A 12,406-nucleotide genomic window follows, 5' to 3' on the forward strand; every position below is an offset into this window, starting at 1 on the left:
ATCGAACCCGGGTCTCGGGCGCTTTAAATCAGTAACGCTACAGCAGCACCACCTTGAAAGAACGAATGGGTGACGTTTCAAGTCAAGACCCTTCCTCAGAGCTGAGACCTGAGGCTGCCTGTCCCGCTGAGTTACTCCAGCATTTTGTGTCTTTCTTAAGAATTATGTCTATATCAGTTTTGAATATATTCAATAATTCACTCCCTTCAGCTCGAGGATGGATTGAAAAGATGTATGGCCTTCTAAAGGAGGAACTACCTCATCATCACCTTCCTAAATAAGTAATTCCTTCCTCCAAAATGATGTCTCCTAAATCCACCTACCAGAATGAACATCCTTTCAGCATCTCCCTCAGAATGTAATGCTTCATTCAAATTATCTCTCATTCTTCTATACGATGAGCATTGACTCAACTCACAAAGCAATTCCTCAAAATCCCTTCTGGTACCTGTTAGGTAATCAGGATCATGATGGAGAGATATTTGGGTGCAATGAGTGTGGGTAGAGTGCGTGTGATAAATTAAGGTGAAGGGACTGGGTGAGGGAAAGCGGATTCTGTGGTGGTTGGAGGGAACATGAAAGCTTTGGTGGTCCCTGATAGTGAATGGAAGCTAATTGCAGCATTGTTAAATTCCTCACCTCAGAGGACAGGAAAGGAACCCAGTCAGCCCAGCCAGTTCTCAGAGTATTCCTATCAGTGTCAATTATCCAATTTTAACCCTGCAACCCATTTTCTCTCTTTTAAAAAAGGGCATTTTTTTTCTGGGCTGGAAATGGAAACTCTTCCCTAAGGGTGCACTAATACTCAGCAAGATAGGAAGCCTCTCTGAATTAGTTAGGATGTTGGTGGGTTCGGAAGCATCTCTGGTTAGTACGGGTGTCAGGGGTTGTGGGGAGATGGCAGGAGAATGTGGTTAGGAGGGAGAGATAGATTAGCCATGATTGAACGGCGGAGTAGACTTGATGGGCCGAATGGTCTAATTCCGCTCCTATCACTTATGACCTTATGACCTGAAGATATCAGTAGAGTGAACATTTCAACCCAAGTAGCCTTCATTCGAACCACTGATCATGTCCAACCTGTTCTATTTCTATTTGCAATATCCACCATCTGCAGTGTTTTGCTCCTCCCCATATCTACTCAGTCTCATTGGCTTTGACATCATGCAGTCCAGAATGACACCACTGCGGAAAGATTATCTAGAAGTTGCACAGAACATTCTGCTGGACTAACTCCTTCATTTCAGAGCCTTTCCACTGCACACCTGCAGCAGAGAATTCGCTTCTAGACTACATTCCATGGCAACGTTTCTAACTAAATCAAACTTCTCCAGAATTTCATCCTGCACAAAAGATGGTGACCATTAGCATAATGGTATGGTCCATGGTCTCCATGTTTTTTTCCACAGAAGTCAATTGGTATGGGAAGCATTTTGAAATAATACAAAGTTTAAACGACTTTTCCCAGCAAAAAAAGGATAAAGTGCTGGGGTAACTCAAGGGGTCAGGCAGCATCTGTGGAGAACACGGATAGGTGATGATTCGGGTTGAAACCCTTCCGAAATGTCACCTATACATGTTCATCGGAGATGCTGCCTGACCCGCTGAGTTACTCTAGCAATTTGTCTTTTTTTGTAAACCAACAGCTACTGTTCCTTGGATCCTGTCTTTTCTTTTCAGCCTTAATCCACTCCTTTACACTCTGTACCCTATTTTGTTCCTATTCACCAACTTTCAGCCCTTCTACTTTACTTTAGACTTCAGACCTTAGACTTTAGAGATACTGCGTGGAAACAGGCTCTTCGGCCCACCGAGTCCGCGCCGACCAGCGATCATCCCGTACACTAGCACTATCCTACATTCCAAGGACAAAATACAATTTTACTGAAGCCAATTCACCTACAAACCTGCAAGTCTTTGGAGTGTGGGTGGAAATCGGAGCATCCGGAGAAAACCCAAGCGGTCTCAGGGAGAATGTACAAACTCCATACAGAGAGCACCCGTAATCAGGTTTGAACCCGGGTCTCTGGCGCTGTAAGGCAGCAACTCTACCGCTGCGCCACCGTGCCGCCCCGACTTCTTGGTCTTTAAAAGTAATTGAGTAATGTGGTACACCAAACATTCAGGTGTCAGGTGATAGATGCAGGAGTAACTCAGCGGGACAAGCAGCATCTCTGGAGAGAAAGAAGGGATGATGTTTCGGCTCGAGACCCTTCATCAGGTGGCCTTTTTCCTTTGCCATGTTATTAATTGGTAACGGAGCCATGAACATTTGGACAGAAGGGGAAAGATGTTTAATGAACAGGATGTGCCGTGAGATCACTCCACTGGAAAATGAAGACCAAGTACCTTGCATACTTTTAACAGAGTGATCAGACTGTACTCGAACTACATCCTAGATAGCAGTGGCTCCCTTCAGGGTCTGTCTGTGATTATGATTACAAGTCCCTCAGAACTGTTCTCACTTCATTATAATAGAGCGCCACTCTCTGAGTTAGTGTAAGACGAGTAATTTAATCAAACTGCCACCTTTGACTGATGATTGTAATATAAAAATACTAAATTTCTCAGCGCACAATAACCCACCACAACCCAGTTACGTTTTGAAATAGTGTTTCAATTTGATTTTAAAAACTGCACAAATGTAGCATACAAATGATTATGTATCATACACAATAATTTTGCCAAACCATATATATGTAATAAAACCATTAAAATTCTGTCAGCGTGTTGCTCAACTACACAAATAAAATTGAAATGAACTGAAGCGTTTTGACCTGCTGGTACCACTCATTCACAATGGAAGTACAGACATCAATGACACCTTTCAACAAATTGTATGGATAAAATCCCATGTGTAGCTCTTCCTCAATGCACCCTGCCTGCTCTAACAGTATATCATCTTACTTCACTTTCGTCCCTGTCTCAAAAGCACGTCCCAACCACTTGTTTGTTTCTGCAACAGGACTGCTTGATGCACCATTTCCAACTGTTGGAGACACAAGGAACTGCAGGTGCTACCATCTTGAGCAAAACACAAATTGCTGGAGGAACTCAATGGGTCCGGCAACATCTGTGGGGGGAATGGACGGATGATGTTTCAGATCAGGACCCGTCTTCAGTCTGGTATCATAGTCTGTTGATTTCACTTGCTTCTTACTATGCGCTTTTCTTTTACCAAAAGTGCTAATTAAAAAACAAATAATCTGCTAAACATTTGTAAAGTCTATATGTATAACTGGAGCAGCCAAAAAAAATTATGAGTGGTGAAATTGGTCTCCAGTAGTCAGATAAAATAGACGTTTAGTTTGGAAACAGGCCCTGCAGCCCACGGAATCCATGCCAACCAACCGTCCATACTAGTTCTATGTTATCCCACTTTCTCATTCACTCCCTACACACGAGGGGCAATTTAGCACACAAACCCCGTACATATCTTTCCGATGTGGAAGGAAACCAGAGCACCCGGAGGAAACCCACGTGATCCCAGGGAGAACGTGTGAACTCCACACAGACAGCACCGGAGGCCAAGGTCTCTGGCGCTGTGAGGCAGCAGCTCTACCAACTGCAGAATAGTGCCACCCTAAGCGCAAACTAGCAGCCATTTTACTCACTGTACCTCGGTACGCACAGCAATAAACAAAACTGAAAGCTTTTCACTGTACCTCAATACACGTGGCAATAAACTAAACTAAGAACAGAAGAAAATGTGGATGAGAGAGAATCATGTTCTTGTTATATTTCTGCTCAATTGTTCTGCATAGGACTAAGTCCACATATGACTGACCTGCTCATGCCCCTTATGGTTAGAATTGGGGTGAATGAGCCATCTTCAGTGTCTGCAATGTTGTCACATTGTGCAATATTCTGCATACCTTCTGTTGCACACCCAGAAACACCTCCATTTTGATTTTATTAAACAAGACTGTCTGCAATGCAAGAGTTTGTACTGAACAAAGTATTGATGCACTGCTTTGTGTGAAGTAAACAACTGTTCAACCAGTTACAGCCACAGCTAGATACTTGAAGTGAAACATTCCGGGTGAAGTAGGGCTGTGGTTAAATTGTCAGATCAATTGTTAAATGTAAAACTTTTCCTTCCATGGAATAAAATGATTAAGATGCTCAGAATGTCCAATGTTAGGAAAGCACAAATAATTAAAACAACGAGTGTTTAAAAAAATCTAGTTTCACAATTGCTAACCACGAAGCTGATACTGATACGGTGGCACAGAGCCGTAGCTGGAAGAGCTGCTTCCTCACAGCGCCAGACACCCAGGTTTAATCCTGACCTTGGGCATCATCTGTGTGGAGTTCGCATGTTCTCTCTCTGACCGCGAGGGTTTCCTCCAGATGCTCAAGTTTCCTCCCACATCCCAAAGACGTGTGGGTTTGTAGGTTAATTGGCCTCTTTAAAAATGCCCACTCGTGTGTCGGGAGTGGATGAGAAAGTGGAATAGCATAGAACTAGTGAGAAGAGGTGATCGATGGTCAGCATGGGCTCAGTGGGCTGAAAGGTTATTTTTCCATGCTGTATCTCTAAACTAAAACTATTAAATTTACATATCAATCTATCTGCTTCACCAATGCCCTTCACAGAAGGAAATTTCCAATTCTTAACTGGTCTGACCTAAATATGACTCCAGACCAGTTTCAGTTAAGGACCTATCCCGCGGCGATTATTTCAGCGTCACATCAGTGTCGCCAAAAGATTTTGAACATGTCAAAATCCAGCAGCGACAAAAGAAATGTTGCGACACTCGAAAAAACACCGCGCATCATACGTCATCACGCCGCGTCACAATGCGTCACCGCTGCGTCACGCCGCAACGTATTTGGTGACCTGATACATCAGTCAATGATGCCGGCAGTCGTCGAAAAAAATCGCCAAGTGGGACATGTCCTTTAGTTTATTGTCACGTGTACCGAGGTACAGTGAAAAGCTTTTTGTTGCATGCTATCCAGTCAGCAGAAAGGCAATACATGATTACAATTGAGCCATTTACAGTGTATAGAAATATGATAAGGGAATAGCGTTTAGGGAAAGCCAGCAAAGTCCGAACAAGGATAGTCTACAAATGTCAATGAATCATGACTGGGTCTAGCAAGACTGGGTCTTACCAGTGAAATCCACCTCGGAACTAATAAACATACGTTTACCCAGTATCGCACGAGTAATTAAAAACCTGATGTGCATATCATAAATCGATGAGGATGCTGAGCTTTTTCTGCAATGCAGTGTTTTTATTGACATCACCTACCATCTAGTGGAGCAGGCTGGTAACACATGCATGCGTTTGAGAGGGTGCAGTAAACTGACCTCTGCACTGTCACACTGTCACCAATTAATGTCCGTGCCTTTTATTCATAGACAGTTCAAGGCAAAGCCAGTGGCTTCAATAAACTCCTGTGGCGTTTGTTGATAGAGAATTGACCAGATTTTACTGAGAACCTAACAGTGTCCACATGGTGCAAGCAATTATCTTTAAGAATAATGACCAGTTCTATGAGGCATGGATTGTTGAGAGGTAATTTGTGCTTCTTTAACATTAACTGTGAAAATAACACAATGTACTAGACCTTGTTACAACATTCAATAATCAATAAAAAAGCATGATTATTAGTAAACATATCCTTACAAACATAATTATTAATGATTTCCAACCTGCCATGATAGTGTACAGTCATAAGGCCAGTTTCATTCCCTTAGCTGGTGCATCTGCTTAGGACATTTAAAAAAACATTTTTTTAACTTTTATTATTTAAGAAGAGTGTATGTTGTTTTCTCACAGACTCTTAATCCTTTTGTCAGTCTATCTCTCTATTTTTTTCTCTCTACCCGATTCCATAATTTCAGTCTGAATAAAGGTCTTGACCCAAACATTGTCTGAACGTTCCCTCCTCAGATGCTGCCTGACGGGCCGAGTTACTCCAGCAATTAGTTTTTTGCTCAGGATTTCAGCATTTGCAGAGTTGTGGGTCCACAATTCACCCACTTTCTCATTCCTTCCATGTAAATAACAACGGTTTACAGTTGCGCACTGGGAGGGAACTTTGACTGCTGAAAGTAAATGGATGTGAAGTTATCAGCCACCAGGTGCATGGTGATTAGTGATAGGTAGAATTAGGCCACTCAGCCCATCGTCTACTCCACTATTCAATCATGGCTGATCTATATTTCCCTCCGAACCCCATTCTCCTGACTTCTCCCCATAACCTCTGACACCTGTACTACTCAAAAACCTATCTCTCTGCCTTAAAAATATCCACTGACTTGGCCCCTGCAGCCTTGTGTAGCAAAGAATTCCCACAGATTCACCACCCACCGACTAAAGATATTTCTCCTAATTTCCCTCCTAAAAGAACGTCCTTTAATTCTAAAGCTATGACCTCTAGTCCTAGACTCTCCCACTAGTGGAAACATCCTCTACACATTCACTCTATCCAAGCCTTTCACTATTCTGTATCTTTCAATGAGGTCCCACCTCATTCTTCTAAACTCCAGCGAGTACAGGCCCAGTGCCGACATACGCTCATCATAGGTTAACCTACTCATTCCTGGGATCATTCTTGTAAACCTCCTCTGGACCCTCTCCAGAGCCAGCACATCCTTCCTCAGATATGGTGCCCAAAATTGCTCCAAATATTTCAAGTGCGGCCTTACCAGCGCCGTATAGAGCCTCAGCATTACATCCCTGTTTTTGTATACAAGCCCTCTTGAAATAAATGCTAGCATTGAATTTGCTTTCTTTACTACCGATTCGACTTGCAGATTAACTTTTTGGGAATCCTGCACCAGCACTCCCAAGTCCCTTTGCACTTCCGATTTCTGGATTCTCTTCCCAATTAGAAAATAGTCTGCACCTTTATTCACCTTCCTTCATTCAGCTCCACTAACCCAAATGTAGAACAGGAGAATAATGCTTGTGCTAATACTGGCACACGTTAGAGCACGTGATCAAAGGGAAATTATTTTCCCCGTTTGTTTTCTTCAAAGTTCCTAACAATCCAGATTATTTTAATTCTTCAACTGCTGCAAATGCATTATTAAAATTCATTTCACTTGATCAGGAGGGTAAGATTTAATAGGAACCGATGGGAAAAGCTTTTTTACACATTGGATGATAGGTCTATGGAACGAGCTGCCAGAGGAGGTATTTGAGGAAGGTATTATCACAACATTTAAAATCATTTGGACTGGTACATGGATAGGATAGGTTTAGAGGGATATGGGCCAAATGTAGGCAAGTGGAACTAGTGCAGATGAGGTATGTTGGTCGGCATGGGCAAGTTGGGCTGAAGAGCCTGATTCCACGCTGTATGATTCTGACTCCAAGATTCTAATAGCCCCAGTCTCAAGATACTAATAGAAGATAGACACAAAAAGCTAGAGTAACTCAGCGGGACAAGCAGAATCTCTGGAGAGAAGAAATGGGTGAAGATACCAGTAATTTAATCTCTATAAATTCAGCGCTTTCAATCCATTCTGCTCATCAATTGCTGACCAGGCCTCCTTAACCTTGCTCCCATCCTATCAGTTTTCACCTTCAGCAGTTCAGAGGCTAAAGACTGTTCAAAACCTGCAGAACATAAACAACTGACACAGATGAAATACTCCTCCTACCACACTTTTTACCACAGTATCTCCAAGCTAGGATGAACAAACACAGTTTAGAAGTATTATATTAAAAATTGATCCCACTGGAGTGAATAGTTAATTACTGAGATTAAAAATAGTAACACGTATGAATAGACAATCCTATTACAAATTTTCCTGAATTCATGTAATAATCACATCACAGTTGAAGGACTATCAGTTTTAATATAATGTATAGAACTGAAATCATAATCTGTTGATTACTGACACTCCTCAGTTTTAATCCCTTTTTGAAGAAATATTAGTGAAAAAAAGTTATTATTCACTGGAAAGAAGAATTTTATAAAGTTTATTAATAACACAATGCAGTTGCAATTACTTTTCCATATGGTGAGGATTTAAATTAAAACAAAATTATATCAATTTGAAATGGTTGGCACTTTTTTAATCAAGGATATTAAGCATAGCAGAATAGAGACAGGTAAATGGAACGGAGCTACAGATCATTTTAATGTAATTGAACAGCAGAATGGATCCAAAGCACTAAATGTGCAGAGGTTAAGTTAACAGTATCTTGAAACTGGGGCTATTAGAGTCATACAGCATGGAAGTAACAAAATGCTGGAGTAACTCAGCGGGTCAGACAGCATCTCTAGAGAAAAATTATGTGACGTTTTGGATTGGAACCCTTTATCAGATTGAAAGTAGAAGTGGGAGGGGGGGAAGTGGGGAGGGGGGGAAGGGTGGAAATAAACTGAAGGCGAGAAAAGGCCAGAACAAATCGGGGCCGGCAACTGATGAGTTCAGGAAGGGTGGAGCCCATAATGGCCCATTGTTGGCTGGGGAAGGTGTGATAACAAGGATACAAGGATGCGAACAGTGGAACTAGTAGGATTGGGGTGGGGGAAGGTGGAGAGAGAGGGGAGGGGAAGGGAGGGAATGCAGGAGTTACTTGAAATCAACGTCGTCATACCGCTGGGTTGTAAACTGCCCAGATTGACTACAGTAATTTTGTCCTGAGTATTATCTCTGTTCAGACTAAAATAACCCCGTCCTGATTGAATCTTCTGATATGACTGCAGTGAGTCAGACTGCGGTTGCATCTTTGACTGCAGTAACTCTGACTGTAGTCTCTGGCCTGGGTGATGTGATTCTGGCCTAGTCTGTCATGACTGCAGTAACCCGGTAGCTGAGAATTGCCACTTTTAAGGTAAATTTTACTGCTGCAAACAATGGAAATTACAGCTGTCCCACAACTGTCGGTACATACAGCCACTCTTCCTTCCAAAATTGCTACCAGACCTATATTTGATCTCGGACCCATAGCAATATGGTTGATTCTTAGCTGCTCCATGAAATATGGACCAGGGTCATTTAAGGACAGGCACTAAATTCTGACCTGGTCAGTAATGCCCATGTTGTAGGGAAAACAATCGAGGGCTAATAACTAATGGGCGGCACGGTGGCGCAGCGGTCGAGTTGCTGCCTTACAGTGCCTGCAATGCCAGAGAGCCAGGTTCGATCCTGACTACGGGTGCTGTCTGTACATTCTCCCTGTGACCTGTGTGGGTTTTCTCCGAGAACTTTAGCTTCTTCCCACACTCCAAAGACATACAGCTTTGTAGGTTAATTGGCTTGGTATAAATGTAAATTGCCCCTAGTGTGTGTAGGATAGTATTAGTGTATGGGGACTCAGTGGGCTGAAGGGCCTGCTTCCACGGTGTATCTCTAAACTAGTATATAGGGATGTGGATTGTGTTAATGTGGTGACAGGTGATAGGCAGACAAAGCCGAAAAGAAGTGTCATGCAATGCAACAGTGATAGTATCCAAGTTTCAGGAACTTCATTGATTATGTCACAGTGATCACCCATTGTTGCAACAGAAGATTGGATCTACTGTCAACCAAATTAGATTTGTGGCTAATCATTTTATTCTGGACATAAGACTTAGTTTGTTACCAAAGTAATGGGCCTGTCCCACTTACGTGACTTTTTCAGGGACTGCAGGCACCTGTTATAGGTCGTTGTAGGTCGCCGAAAATGTTCAACATGTTGAAAATCCAGCTCGTCCAAGGTACGACTCTATGGGCGACTACTCACAACCATACAGGCTTCACCCCGCGACATGTCGCCAGGGTGTCGCCTGTATGGTCATGAGTTGTCTCCTCAGTCACCCAAAGAGTCGTAGCATCATTCTGGTCGCTGCTGGATTTTCAACATGTTGAAAATTTTCGGCAACCTGCAACGACCTATGACAGGTGCTGGCAGTCCCTGAACAAGTTGCGTAAGTGGGACAGGCCCATAAGTCTTTCTGTAGTCTCCATTCTGTAATCAAGACCTAATTTTACTGTTAATCAAGTTTTTGTGTATTCTTTAAGAAGGAACTGCAGATGCTGGAAAATCAAAGGTAGACAAAAGTGCTGGAGAAACTCAGCGGGTGCGGCAGCATCTATGGAGCGACGGAAATAGACAACGTTTCAAGCCGAAACCCTTCTTCAGACAGATTCGGGCTTCGACGGATGAAGAAGGGTTTCGGCCCGAAACATTGCCTATTTCCTTCGCTCCATAGATGCTGCCGCACCCGCTGAGTTTCTCCAGCACTTTCGTCTACCTTCTGTGTAATCTTGTCAGCTGCGATTGTCAAAGCTGTACCAAAGTCATGCTCAGGAGATCAGCTTTGATTGGTCTCCTGGTGCGCACCAGTTTTAATAAATCACCCGTTACTTTGAACACCAACTCCGTGTGGCCTTTCCATTTGCTCCTACACTCATATCAGTGAATAACTATTTCTAATAATATAATGACCATTTATTAAAAGACACATTATATTGTGAATTTTCTCTTGCTTTTTTGTCTTTATGTTTCTTTAGTAGGGCTAAAGAAACTTACAGTGGGAAAAAAAGCATCAGGCTTTAGTGTAACTCAATTATATATTTAAAGAATGGAAAAAAATGGGGGAAAAGATGCAATGTCTAGTTTGCTTCATCCATACAGATAATATTTATCTCATGGCACTGGTTCCAATAAACACTCTGCATTGAAATCCTGAAACTGCCAGCTCTACCGAATAACAACATCTCCTGCATTGCTTCTTACTGTATGCAAATGGGGAGGGTTAGAATTTGCTGAAGATGAACATAGTGTCTGAATAACAGTTGCCATTATTGTGGAAACTAACAACCAGTAGCAAGGGAAATAAATCCCTTTGAGTTGCAAAGTGGCCACAATTGGAGACTAATCTCTGTAGCTCTGTTTCTTGCCTCGTAGGAACAGCATCTCTTTGACTTTACTTACATTATAATTAAATCAGCCATAAAAGGTTTAATCTGGAAATTAACGATTTAGGTACCACTTTAACACTGTGACAATTGTTAATGACTGCCTATCAATCTCCTTTGCCCATAAAGTGAATACCTAAATGTATGAGACAAAAAGAACTTCAGATGCTGGAATCTTGAGCAAAGCACAAAGTGCAGGAGTAGCTCAGCAGGTCGGGCAGCATCTGTGGAGTGAAATACAGGCGAGGAAGGGTCCCGAACTGAAAGGTCACCCGTCTATTCCCTCCAGAATTGCCGCCTGACCCGCTAGGTTACCACAGCAATTTAATTAAAAGCGTGAATTTCATTCCTTCAGTGTGCAAAGCTATTATTGAAACCCTCTATAGATGTCAATGTTCTGTTTGTTTTCTTCATACTAATGGATTCTATTGCACTCTACTTTCTTTCTGTTTCTAACTTTCCATACCTTTTATTTTCTTCAATGGCTTCAGTAACTGCACCAATTACTACCTGTCCCACATCTAAATTGGTTCATTTTGTGTCCGATTTATGCCTAAAATAATAGATGCCTCAAAGACCATTTACTCTAACATGGCTTTATCTTGCAACAGCTTATTTGATAACAGAGGAGATTTTGTGAATATTCCTGTATTTCAATCAGAGAGTCCACAAAATTGTGCACTTAGACATTCAAATGATTCTCTACATTGGTATTGTAGCAGTAATGGCTGTACCTGAATATTATACGTGATTGGCCACTCTAAGTGTTGCGGTTGAAATCTGGACTAAAATAGCTGTTATTTGTGATTTTGCAGCAAACAAATTCAAATGTCTCTCATTTAAATCATGACAATGTCTACGAATTTGATAAACAATGTGGATTTTATTTCTTTAGTTAATTGTAGGGTGTGTTCTCTTGGAAACAATTGCACATTTTATCTATGAAGTAAAACCTCTTTCACACAGAATACAAATTGCCATTTCCAAAAGTTTCAGTTTTAGTTGTAGTGAAACAGGCCCCTTTGGTCGACCAGCAAATCCCGCACACTAACACTATCCAACACACACTCGGGACATAGAAACATAGAAACATAGAAAATAGGTGCAGGAGTAGGCCATTCGGCCCTTCGAGCCTGCACCGCCATTCGATATGATCATGACTGATCATCCAACTTAGTATCCCATCCCTGCCTTCTCTCCATACCCGCTGATCCCTTTAGCCACAAGGGCCACATCTAACTCCCTCTTAAATATAGCCAATGAACTGGCCTCAACTACCTTCTGTGGCAGAGAATTCCACAGATTCACCACTGTGTAAAAAATGATTTTCTCATCTCGGTCCTAAAAGACTTCCCTCTTATCCTTAAACTGTGACCCCTAGTTCTGGGATTTACAATCATACCAAGCCAATTAACAGGAATATTCACGAATCTCCTTTGTTGTAAAATAAGCTGTTTGAGCAGCTATAACATGTTCTGAAGGTGCTCAATAAATAAATGGCAAGAAAAGCAACACACTAGCCCGTTGTGC

Source organism: Amblyraja radiata, chromosome 16 (assembly GCF_010909765.2).
Source record: "Amblyraja radiata isolate CabotCenter1 chromosome 16, sAmbRad1.1.pri, whole genome shotgun sequence".
Lineage (NCBI taxonomy): Eukaryota > Metazoa > Chordata > Chondrichthyes > Rajiformes > Rajidae > Amblyraja > Amblyraja radiata.